Source organism: Pogoniulus pusillus, chromosome 1 (genome assembly GCF_015220805.1).
Source record: "Pogoniulus pusillus isolate bPogPus1 chromosome 1, bPogPus1.pri, whole genome shotgun sequence".
Lineage (NCBI taxonomy): Eukaryota > Metazoa > Chordata > Aves > Piciformes > Lybiidae > Pogoniulus > Pogoniulus pusillus.
In genome coordinates this window covers 13307238-13319693 of record NC_087264.1, presented here as the reverse complement: position 1 = coordinate 13319693, position 12456 = coordinate 13307238, and positions in this window count along the sequence as shown.

Sequence of the window (12456 nt, the reverse complement as noted above, 5' to 3'; positions counted from 1 at the left end):
ACAGGTAACTACTCTTGGATGACCTCCCCCGACAGGGAGATCACCAGCACTACAGGAGGGTTCTCGGCCACTTCCAAGCAAGGGGTTTGTAAAGCAGGGGTAGTAAAAACACTATAAATCCACTGCCATAGCCCTAAGCAGCGTGACATGTGAGCTCTTCCCAGGTGTGGAATATCTAGGACAGCATGAAGATGACCAACACCTGAAATGTATTTCTTTGGCATTCTGAATAACCCTGCATGAGCTGTTCCAGTAGCATCCAACCTTTGACTGGGTCACACTTCCCTCCTGGGAGTCTGCATTCCACTTCCCAGGTGCTGAGAAATTTACGACTGACATAGCAAAAAATCACACTGCTCGCTTCGTAACAAAGACAGGGAAAGGACTTGCTAATCTCACAACTACAGCGACTATGCTAACCTCTCTAGACTCTCTGATTCACAGGGAGAGGAGTTACACCATGATGTTCCTGCACAAACACAACCCAAAATTGAAGTGCTGCTCATGTTCTCACTATGCTCTTTTGCAAGCCCATACCTGACCAGCTGACCATCTTCACTGTTCACTATCCCTGTCATTACTCTTTTCACTGACAACATCCCATTTGGATCAGGTTCCACGCACGGAAAACAATTTCACTTCATTCTGTTTCAGTATGAATCTTTTTAGTTCTCTCCATACTGTTATGCCTCTCACCTCCATACTCTGTTACACCTGTCAGTTCGAAGTTAAAAGGGGAAAAAAAGCAGCCTTGCAAATATGAGATGGAAATTTTTTTCAGCAATAATTTTTACCTGCCAACACTGGCCATACTATTACCTGTTTAGTTTATTTAAGATTTCTTGGTAGCAGAATTCTATAAATTACTATGAGTTAACACCCACTAACCAATTCACAAACACAAATCTGAAATCTGCCACATGACTGCTAGAAAGCTTTAGCTTTTTTGATTTTATTTTTTCGTCCTGAAGTGGTCTAAACATAGACTCTTGAATGCTTAAAGGTCCCAAGCAGATTGAATGGAAGACATACAGTGTGAAGCTAAGCAACTTTACTCAGAGCATGAGCAAGGGTTCAAACTATGTTGTTTTTATAGGTCAGTTCTCTATAAATACAATGGTTTTTTCATCATTGCTCCAGCACGAAGTTGGTACTTTCCCATAAAGTTACAATGCCCAACCCAGTTAATGATTTGTTAATCCAAGTTAAGGTTATTAGATGTTTCTATAACGAATTAATTGTTCACAGAGCAGATGCATCACATCTCAGCTTAAACCTTTAATTGGTTCATCTGTTTTGGCTTGTTGACAGTAGTGGTGGTGGTGAAGTAAAAAATGACACAAATGTGACAACACCTTTCTGTCACTTCTTGCTCAGGAGTGCTCAAGGCAGCTAAAATTAGTGAGACAATACATGCAGTTGCAAGGAAAACAAATATAACTTCATCCCTAAAAGTTTATCCAACAGGCCAGTTTTATTGTGTATGGTAAATTATACATGGGGAAGTTAAGAATGCCGTTTGCAGACAAGTGCATTATCTTTGTGTAGCTTATTACTATAGGCTCAATTTGACTACATGAAAAGTACAACAAAATCTTTTCTATCTTCATTGAGTTAGCATATCTTTTTTTAGAATGGAATGTCATGCTTTATATTTCTATAAGCCAAACAAATTATATTAATTTAAGAATAATTGTGGATGCCAGACAAACAAGAAATGCTGGCTTCAGACTGTCTCTGGAATTAGCAGGTATTATCCAGTTCTGACCATTTGGCACCTGGTAAAGTGCACACAGACTTACAGTCATTCACAAAGGAAAAGGAGGGGGGATTTTATTGTCACCTGGCTATAAATAGCTCCTTTTAATGAATACTATAATGACTGTGAATATGGCAGTTTAAACATACTTCATGTGATCATGTTCTCCTAGTTGTAGCTTTCATTTCTTCTGCAGTTTCCTATATTCATCTAGGATTTCTAACTATTGATAAACCTAGATGAGAGAAATTCCTAACACACTGAACAGGAGAAGCACAACTGCTGACTCTATGTAGGGTACCATCAAATATAACATTTACATGGTTTAAATACACATCACATTCTCCTCCATCATCACACCTGGCAACGTCCTGGGTAAAAAAAGGCAAAAATATTTTTCTCCACTGAGGACATGACCTACAATATGCAGCTCTGAAACAAGACATACAGGTCTTCTCTTCTACACAGCCAGGCAGACTTATTTCCCCACCCAATGGTGTCTTTCCACCAGGTGGCTTCTCAATATGAACATACTTATGGTATGTAACCCAGCTACTTCCTCCTTCCACTTATTGAAAGAAGAGGTGACACAGTAAATGCAGTAGGAACACCTGCATGTTTCCCAGAGGTTATTACTAGCCTGAAGAGCAGGGTGGATTTTTGAGGTGTCTTAATTCTGCCCTGATGTGCAGGTCTTAACACCTCTTCTAGTTTCCAAAGACTAACCTTTATTAAAGGTAATGTTCTGAAAATGAAGTTGTTTGGCAATTTTATCTCGAAGTAAGGTTTTTTTTCCCTCTCTGAATCCACAGACTTGTGTTTTCAGTTCCTGCATTACCTAGTTTCTTCTCTGCCTGTATAAACTGAATCTTTCTGCAGTTATTTTGATTACCTGAAGAAAATATTTTTCTATATTTACTTGTTTAGAGAACATTTCGCAGTCGTTGTGCTAGTTTGAAGATAGCTAGAATGTTTTGGTGAGAACTAGATTACAGGCTGTGAAAGGGAAACAATGGTGATGCAGTTGAGAGCCTCTCCTGGGGACTCAGGTTTCTGGGAGGGGTGTTGTGTTTCTGTATATAACTGTATATATTGTAAATATCTGTTTGTATATTGTGCTAAGATGTAAATATAAAGCTTCTTTCAATTTCCTGAGTGGCTGAGTCTAGTCTGGGTGATTTCCAAAGTGTGTGGGGGCAGGTAACACCCAAAACATCACAGTCGTTTTGAATTGGGTGTCACAGTCTGACTTGATGTATAGTGACAAGGTGTGGCAGGGCACTTCAAAATCCTTTCTTCCCCTCCCTCCATCTCCAGAGGTTTGAATGGGAAACGAAGAAGGTGTGAAACTGCTTCTCTTCCCCCCACCATCTCCTCATGCCAGCTTGAAGGGGGAACTGCAAAAGACACCTTTTCCATACATGTACTGACTCATGGGAAAGCCCATGCTGGAATTGGCTGGTGATTGGCTGGATTCTTCGCACCCAGTATATATATGGCATGGACACATTGTCTAGGAAGTTTTTAAATAGAGTGAGGAAAAAAATGCTTGCAGTTCCCACTTTTGCACCTTTCTGTGCAGTTCTGCTCTAGTCCCACTCTTGCACAGTTTGTTCTGCTCCCCACAAGTCTACAAGTCTGGCAAGTCCTTAGGTTCATTTGAGAGAGAGCTGCCAGTGGCACCAGGACCTGGATTCCCTTCGGACCACTGCATTCTGGCTTCCTGCTGGAGAACACTGTTTCTGCTGTAAACTGCTGCTGTTCATAGGAACACCTTCCCAGCAGTTTGGCTTTTTTATTCCTGCTCTGCTAAGGCAGTGTCACTTCATGAGATTTGCCTCGTGGAAGCTGTGTCTGAGACACTTTGACTTTGGCAGGTTTTATTTGCATTGGACTTAATGCCACGTGGATCCACAACTGAATTATAGCTTGCAGTTTCAGAGGCTACCATAGAGATTCAGCAGAGACTGTCTCTAAATTCCAAATTCACCTCCGTGAGTAAAATCTGCCATTCCCTAGGCTCTCTGCTCAGCCTGGTTTATGAGTGGGGTAAAGCTGTCTTGTAGCTTAGCCTTTTCCATTTTCTGACTACTAAAACTGCCCATAAGCATCCTTGTGAAGTCTCCCGACTGAATTAGAACCTGTAAATAAAATTTAACCAGTTTTTGTATATAGTTCGGGGGCAGGGCTTTTCAGGAAAATAAAATAACTCTATTTTTATAACTCCTGCCTCGTCAATTAATCCCCAACAAAATCACAAGGTTTACACTGTGATGTATATCATCATACAAAGTCAAATTTTCATAGGCAGTGCAGTTCGTAGATGAGCCATGTCATCAATGCAGACACACATGCTCAGGGGTTAGCCCAGAGGAAATAATTTTCTCTTTTCCCCTCTGTGGTAGTTTGAGGGTTCCTAAGTCCCCCTTAAACAAAGCCATAGGCAGAGGCCCATCCCTCTGGACCTGCTCATCCCAGAATATTGTAACATTCTGTTCCATCTTCTGCTATCACAGCTTAAAGGATAGTGCCTAACCTGATCTCTCCCGTTCTCTTCCTTGCCTTTCTGCCCTTCACTTCGCTGAGCAGTGTGTACTCTTATCTCAAGGTTCATGAGGGAAATGGCAGACAGGGAGTTGAGCCACTGAGGCCTTGCAGGTCCCAGCTTGGGGGAGGGGTGTGTGGTTTTGGCCTGCCCTCAGGCCAACTGAAGGTGAAAGGGGTGGAGGATTCTAGAAGGCCAGTTTGGGCTTAATAGGTTTCTGTACTTATTCTGCCTGATTGCCTTTTCTGTATATGCTCTTGTGAGCAGAATTTCTTTTTAAACTTCCAGCGTGCAGTATCCTCATTCTTACTCCTGGAAGGGATAAGAATCATTTCTGTCCTCCAGTCCTGGGTATGCTTGTGGCCCCACACTGGGACACCCTCTTACCTGTGCCGACTCTGCCCTGGCTCTTTCTGGGATTCTTTCCACTGCATTAGCTTTGCACCAGAGCTGTGAGTTGAACTGACCAAGTAAAAGCACCGAGGAGCAGAAAATGACATTTTCCTTTTGGTAGTGCAAAGTTGCTAGATACTTTTGTTCATATTATGTGTAATCCATTCTTTATGCAAGAAGGTGCTTTCATGTCAGCTAGCACAACAGCCACAGTTGCCCAGAATGCAGCAAATCCTGCTGGGTGTAGACAGGTTCATATTGTCTCTGCTCCCAAAATTAAATGCGAGGTTTGAAGAAATAAACAGTTCCTTACAAGACCAACTCACTTCTGCCCAAGTTCACCACTCCTCACTAGCTTCCAACTTTGCCAGTACCTCAGTTCTTTGCAAAGGTGTGCACTTGTCTCTAGTCAGCCCCGACGGGGTTTGCAGGACGTGGTGCAGCTCGCAGCAGGGTGAATAACTCCCTCTTGGGTCGGGAGAAGGGGAAAGTTCATAGGGAGAACCATGAAAATTCTGCACCAGCATCACGCCGGGCTTTGATCCCCACGCCCCTGTGCGAATACTGCAATCCAACGCCCTGCAGCAGAGAGCCTTGTAGCCGCCTTTTGGGTAACGCTCCTCCTCGTGCTTGCCGCTGCACGGGGCACCAGTCTGCCCGGGGAGCGGATCCCGAGGCCGTGGTTGTGCCGCAGGCACCGTCCGCCCCTGCGCCGCCAGTCGTCGTCCCATGCTCCCGCCGCAGCGGCGACTGCAGCCCGCCCCCTACTGGCGACGCGCCGCCACCACCGCGGGGAGCCCCGCTGCTGCCGGGAGCTCTGCTGCCGCCAGGGGTCCCGCTGCTGTTAGGGGTCCCGCTGCTGCCGATCCGCACACAGAGGACCAGGCTCCCTTCTGCGTTCCCTGCAGCAAGCCAAAGAGCGTTTTTCACGCTCAGAGCCGTTGTAGCAGCTCTCTGCCACCACTCTGAGGAGCTGCAGAGGCGGAGTCCTGGAACTTTGAGACAGCCTGGGCGACTCTAATCGGGAGAAACCGCTGTGCCTGTCTGCCTGTCCTACAAATGGCCTTGCAGTCATGAATAATTCTCGCTGCACTTATTTTGCCTCATATCGTTCTGCATTTTCTTCCAGCAAGTCTAATAGTCCTGCGAATGTAGTGGAAATGAGCAAAAGGGAAGCCTATGACTTGGGAAGGTCTAACTCTACCGGAGGCATGAACTGGATTTGACAGCACGCAAATGTTCTCACCTCCTTTAGAAACACGGGCTTAAGGAATTTGAAAACGCTTCGAGCTAGAAGCGTAACAAATGCACGCCTGCTCTAATTAGCAACACAGCTATGATTGACTACAGAATATATTCAGAAAGACTGCTTCTGCAGAATTCCAATGAAAACAATTTCCTCATCTGCACAAATATTTTTTCATGTGTCACATCTTTTTCAAAGAATCACAATCTTTCTGGGAAGCAATTTATTCCACAAAGAGGGTTTTTGGTTGTTGTTGTTGTTCAGAGAATTTGCAATCACTTTCTGTTATAAGACATATGTGTTGTTACACACCTTGACTGCTTATCCCATGAACAGTTTTTGTACTCTCCCTGTAACTTTGGTGTTTCAGGAGAAGTTTCATAAGCATCTCAGTACAAATACCTGAACGGAGTGTATTAACTACACTTCCTTTCCACAGTAAAAATGTCATATGTGAAAATAACATTGGTAATTGCTTATCCAAATGTAAGTACCTAAGGTGTTACTTTTTGACTGAGATTCAGGATTATGAGATGATACGGCTCTGGTGAAGAAAGGCATCAGTTTAAACTGTGATTTATCTCCTCCCTTGCCAAGTGTTGATGCAGCTCTTCACTAAAACCCTATGCTGCTGCACATCAAAAGTAAGACAGTATATCCTACACCACAGCTAACCCTGGCAGATCTGCTCTTTCAGACTTGTTTCCTGACACCCAGCTTTCAACCTGGTACACTCAAAAACTTGCTTCATTTCAGTGCTACTGAGCTCACTTCTGACAACAGGAGTGACACAAGGTCAAGGGGGGTACTCTGCTCAGCCCTTGAAGGCAGAAGCTGTGCTTGGGGCCGGGGGGGGGGGGGGGGGGTGGGGGAGTAAGTCACTTGAAAATGGCTGTGTAAATGCATAAAGGAAGAATTCTCAGTGCAGGGAACAGTTGGAGAAAAACTTTGATAATCAGCTGTGCTAAATTCCAAGGATTATGTCAGTCTCTGGTATGGCTCTGAAGAAATAATCTTAATCAGTATTTATATTACACCAGCCTAAGATATATCAATAAGTAAAACAGCAGTAAAATTCATCAGTAGATAAAATTTCCTCCAGTAAGTTTTAGTTACAAGCCCTTCTAACAGAAGCACACTAGGAAAATCATAGCTCAGCTTTGCCTTTGCCCAAGGAATGTGAATTTTTATACTTACGTTTGAGCAAACTGCCAGAGAACACTGAGTCACAGTACCTATTGCCTTCTAGAAACCCAGCTAAGCTGATTAAAAAGAGAAAAAAAAAAAAAAAAAAAAAAAAAGAAAAAACCCCAACAGGTACCCTTGGGCTCTCATTGAGACTATAGCAATGTATACATTTTATTTTTTTTTTTTTTAGTTAGCTATATTAATTTCAATCCCATTATTTTTCATTTAAAATGTAATAGTAACTGTTGGGGTACTTCATGCTACTGGGATCAATCTATAGCATAGATCTACGCTATAGATTGATCTCTATAGAACTCTAAAGCTGAGTTCAGCACTTTCCAGCATCAGATCTGGCATCTGTTACCCGAGTAAATGCAGATGCAGGGGGAGCGCTGTACGGCTACAAAAAGCTAGGAAAAAGGGTTTAGGAAAGGATGGCACAACTAATTCAGATTTTTTCTTAGTGGATTAATTTAATGGCATTGTAAATCCTAATTTAGATTTCTTCCCAAGGTGTTTATTTGTTGTGGGGTTGTTTTTTTTTTTGGTGTGTGTTGTTGGGGTTTTGTTGTTGTTGTTTAGTTGGTGTGGTTTGGGTTTTGTTTGGCTTTTTTTTGTGTGTGTGGTTTTGTTGCTTGTTTAATTCAGACTCTTCTGTTTTAATTGATTAATAAACTATTCTAGCTGAAGATAACAAATTTGATATCTTGAACTGGCAGAACTTATTCATGATCTTTGATAAGTGTTTAAAAAATGTTAACTAGAGAACTGTGCATTGCCAACTACTGACTAACTTTTCCTCCATTAAGTGATTATACCTGTTAAGAACAAAAATACATTAAAAAAGCTAACCATGCCACATATTTAACTAGATACCTAGTGATCTATCTACCAAGTAATTATTTTTTAAAAGAAGAGTTACCTTAGTTTTGTCTTGATACAGCTGAGATACAGTTCTGTAGTATGAAATAAGAAATAGATTTTATATAGATACCTTGCAACCAGATATTATACACCAGGTTGAATTTGTAGAGCAATGACAAACTGGGTTTTGTGAAACTGGACACTACTAGTTCACCACAACAAAAAAATACATGAGAGGAAAAAACATAATATCGAGTTGCTAATAATGTTGAGTGCTGTCCATCACCTACATCGAGCATATCTGAGAGATGGGTTGTAAGATTGCTCTCGAACCAGGGTGCTGCAATGCCTCATGCACCTGATGTCTTCCTGTACTATGACCAGCACTGCTGATCGCACTGCAGATAAACTGCATTTAACAAATGCTTTAAATCTAATCATGACACCCAGCATCCCAGGAGCTACAAAATGAAATTACAAATTAAGGAGGGGGGAAAAAAAAAAAAAAGAAAGAGAGAGAGAAAAAAACAGAGGCATATTTTTCTAGAGATGCCCAGTGAAAGAGCACCAGTGAGGCAATATGCATGAATTTATGAATTTCAATACAAAAAAAATTTACTTAAACATGAGGAAAGAACTTCTTTAAGGGCAGACAAGCATGGGAACAGGTTGCCCAGAGAGGCTGTGAAGCCATCATCCTTGGAGATACTCAAATGCAAACAGAATATGACCTGAGTAATCTCTTGTATTTGACTCCACTTTTGACCAGGTGTTTAGAGTATACAAACTTTAGAGATCCTTTATAGCCTTAGCCTTTTCATGGTCCTGTGAAACAGAGAAGATCAGTTACTCTTCTTTAAAGCTCAGGTGTGGTATCCTTTGGGGTAGTGAAATTGAAATAAAACATGATTTTTCAAATTACGCATGTATGTCATCTACACATAGTGGCAGTTACTTGTCTTCAGAATGCTTACATTAATGTAACTCTTCAGCCTACAGTAAGAACCCACCACATATGATCTTATGTAACACTTGATGCCAAGTATATAAAAAACCTAAAAGCTGTAGAAAGTCTTACAGAGTATATGTCTTGTCTTTTCTTCTTTTCCTTTCACTCCCTCCTCTCTTTCTTCTCTCTCATCTTTCTTCTACTTTATCTCCTGTCTTCTCTGCCTGTCTTTCTTTCTTGTGCCTGTTACTGACAGCTCAGGTATATGTGGATAGCACTATTTTTTTATAATACTGAACCAAAACTTAAAAGTTGTCTCTCAGTAACTCATAGCCTTCTAACTTCTTCAAGGAATGACTGTACAGAGCTACTAAACTGTTTTGTGCTTGCTTTGCAGTTGACATCTCTTTGAATCCTGAGGTTTCCCCTGCCTACTCAGCTTCTGAAGACAGGCAGACATGTGAGACAGTTAAGTCCCAAAGAAAGAAAGGCTCTGAGTATGGTAGTTAGTCAACAGAAAACTCATATGGTTTTGCTCTTTCAGTCACATATGCTTAGGACTCGAAACTGCTCTCAGGAATTTTCAATGCCAAGAAAGGTGAATGAAGAAAAAAACCAATACTGTGATGTGTGTGTGTGCTTGAAAAGCTAAAACCTGGTTTCTGCAGTCTGATGGTGGACTGTGGTTTACTACAGCACATTTTAAGGAAGAAACCAGAAAAGAACCACCACAAAGTGGCTAAATATGAGTCACCTAGATCATGCAGAAAATATATATCCTTAAAACCTTATTTGTTATGAACACCTATTTTAAATAGCAAGGTTTAGATTTTTTAAATTAAGGGGGTTTCACCCCTCACTTCTTAGATTTGGCTATGAAACAAGCTGGAGTTCTGAGAATGGGGAGCAAAATGGGACATGTAAGGCAGGGATGCAAGAAGTTATCAAGGGAGTAACTTCTGCTGCTATTTGGGCAGAAAAGAAAAAGTTTTGTTTTGTTTTTAAATGCCTTTTCACATCTTTAGTTTTGCTTGTTTCTGGGTTTGGCTTTTTTTCCCCCTCCCTTTTTTTTTCCCTTCTCAACAAGCACTTGGAAAACTGGTATACATTTAACCTTTGCAGTTAATGAAAACAAAATCACACAGTAATTAAGCAAATCACCTAATTCAGGATAAAGTATGTAATGAATAAAACACAGACCTGATGAAGAACATATTGTCCCTTGCAACATTTCTCTCTGAAAACTAACAAGTCGGGAATGTTGTAACAAAACATTGAAACAATGTATGAGAAAAAGTAGGAAACACTTGCAATATTGAAAATAGAGTGATTTTGAGGTTTACAAACTTCCAAGTGCCTTTTTCTGGATTAAACCCCAAACCAAACAAAAACTTGACCCAGAATAATCACTTCAGGGCCCAATCCCACTTTCTCTAAAGGAAATGTCAACTGTGGTGGAAATTCAAGAGCAGGACTGAGTGAATTGTACATTCTCTGAGTGCCCCTCTCCCCCTTAACTGTGTAATGAACTCATTATCTTTTATTTAATTTCCTTCAGCTGGAGGACAAGGAAGACTGGTATTAATTTATTAATTTATTAATATTCTTATTTTTGTAAATTCCAACCTGGTTAATTCTATGATTCTAAATTACAGGCACTATTTTCCCACACTTGTGTTTGCCCTTACAACTCTAGACAGAGGGGAAGAATCTATACATTGCAGTCTGGAGATCTCACTCCAGGATTTAAAAATAGCCTTTCAGTCTATGAGAATTTTGCAATGATAAACTACATCTTGCAGTTTGTTAAAGTGGAAGCGCTGAGTGTGATTTGAGACCAGGAATTCCCAGAACTCCACAAGTTAAGTAAATGTATTGTTATTTCTGATATTTAATAGGATACTATTTCCTAATCGCATAATTAGCCCAGAGCTCAGTATTGCTGGCTAGAGATCTGGGCCAGACTAACTTCAAGAATATTTCATGTTAAGTTAGATGAAGAAAGCATTTCTTAGAGGGAATCTTTTGTATCGTGGGGATGTGGGATATAAGCAAGCAAAGCAGTGTTGTAGTGAGAAGTGAAGATAGATGCAGAATACATACTTGCAGCAGCCTAGTAAATACGTGAGGCAACCCCTTACTTATTGTATCTTAATATGTAAGGGGAAGGAAAAGTAGTGCTAACAGCAGGAAAAAGAATGAGGAACAGATTATCTTACTCTGAGTACAGAAGGCCTATAAGGCTTCAAAGGGTTTTAAAATGCTTACATTCTGTAGCAATTAATTTTGTAAAAACAGAAATTTTTTTTTCCCCTATCCCACTCCCCCCTCCCTTTCCCCTCCCCCCCTCCCCCCCCGCCGATGTATATGTTTGCAGAGCTACCAGTACATTCATTTTCTACTGAGGATTACACATGATACCTTTGGAGAACTTTTCAAGACTACTATTTAAGAACATTTTACTGTGAGATCTTGGAAGACCCAGTCCATGGCTCTCTATTCCCTTCTTGTAAACATGTTCACACCTGTTTGCTTACATCAAGATGTTTCTTTGCAAATACTGGTCCCAATTTATACGTACACAAGCCTGTTGCCTTACAAAGCTAATAATCAAATGAGTGCAAAACGATAATGACTAGTATTTTTCTCTTGACACCTCTCCACATAGGGGTAAGGGATGTCCTATCACAGCTGGCAGAAAAAGAGGCAGTGTGTCTAGAGAACAAAGCTGCTGCCTTTGCAAAGCACATATTTTTGTTGTTTGAAAGGTTTTGTTGATCAGTGGAGTTCGGAGATGGAGAGATGTGTTAATTAAGGCAAATAAATACATCTGATAATTTTACTTTAAATGAGGGGATCGCTTTACCTGCTCGAATTTTGTGCAGTGATTGAATTACAATGTATCTCTTATTTTAAACTCAGCTTCTGGGTAACTGAGTTCATGAACTTGACTACTGATCTCCTCCACCTACTGCGATGTGACCTTAGACAGTGTTCCCGCTGCCAGCGGTGCGGAAACGAGAACCACTGCTAGCGAAAGCAAGTTGGCTGAGCGGGTTTGAGTGAAATACCGCAGAAAGCACTGTGCTGTACGCGGTGCCGATTCCCTCAAGTACGCCCGAGTCCTGCTAGCACTTCATGGGTAAAACTCAAATGAGCCGACCCCGCCGATTGCCCCCTAAGGCTTCTCCGGCGACTGCAGAGGCCGTGCCCGGAGCTCCGCAGGGGCCTGCTGCCCGCCCTGCAGCGCCACCCCGCCGACAATTCTCGGCCCTGGGTTGGGCCTCGGGGCGGCTGCTTAGCCAGCCGTTGCGGGGCGGGCTCGGCTAACCCAGCCTGCTAACTAGGTACCACCAGGACGTGGGCGCTACTGCCGGCCCGTGTTCTAGGCGCAGAGTCCTCTCCGCCCCGGCCCAGGCGCTTCCCGCAGGCCAGGCCGGCCCCACCACACAGCGGCTAGCAGCCGGATCGCTCGTGCCCGCTCGCAGGGCCGCGCGGCGGCCGTTAACCGC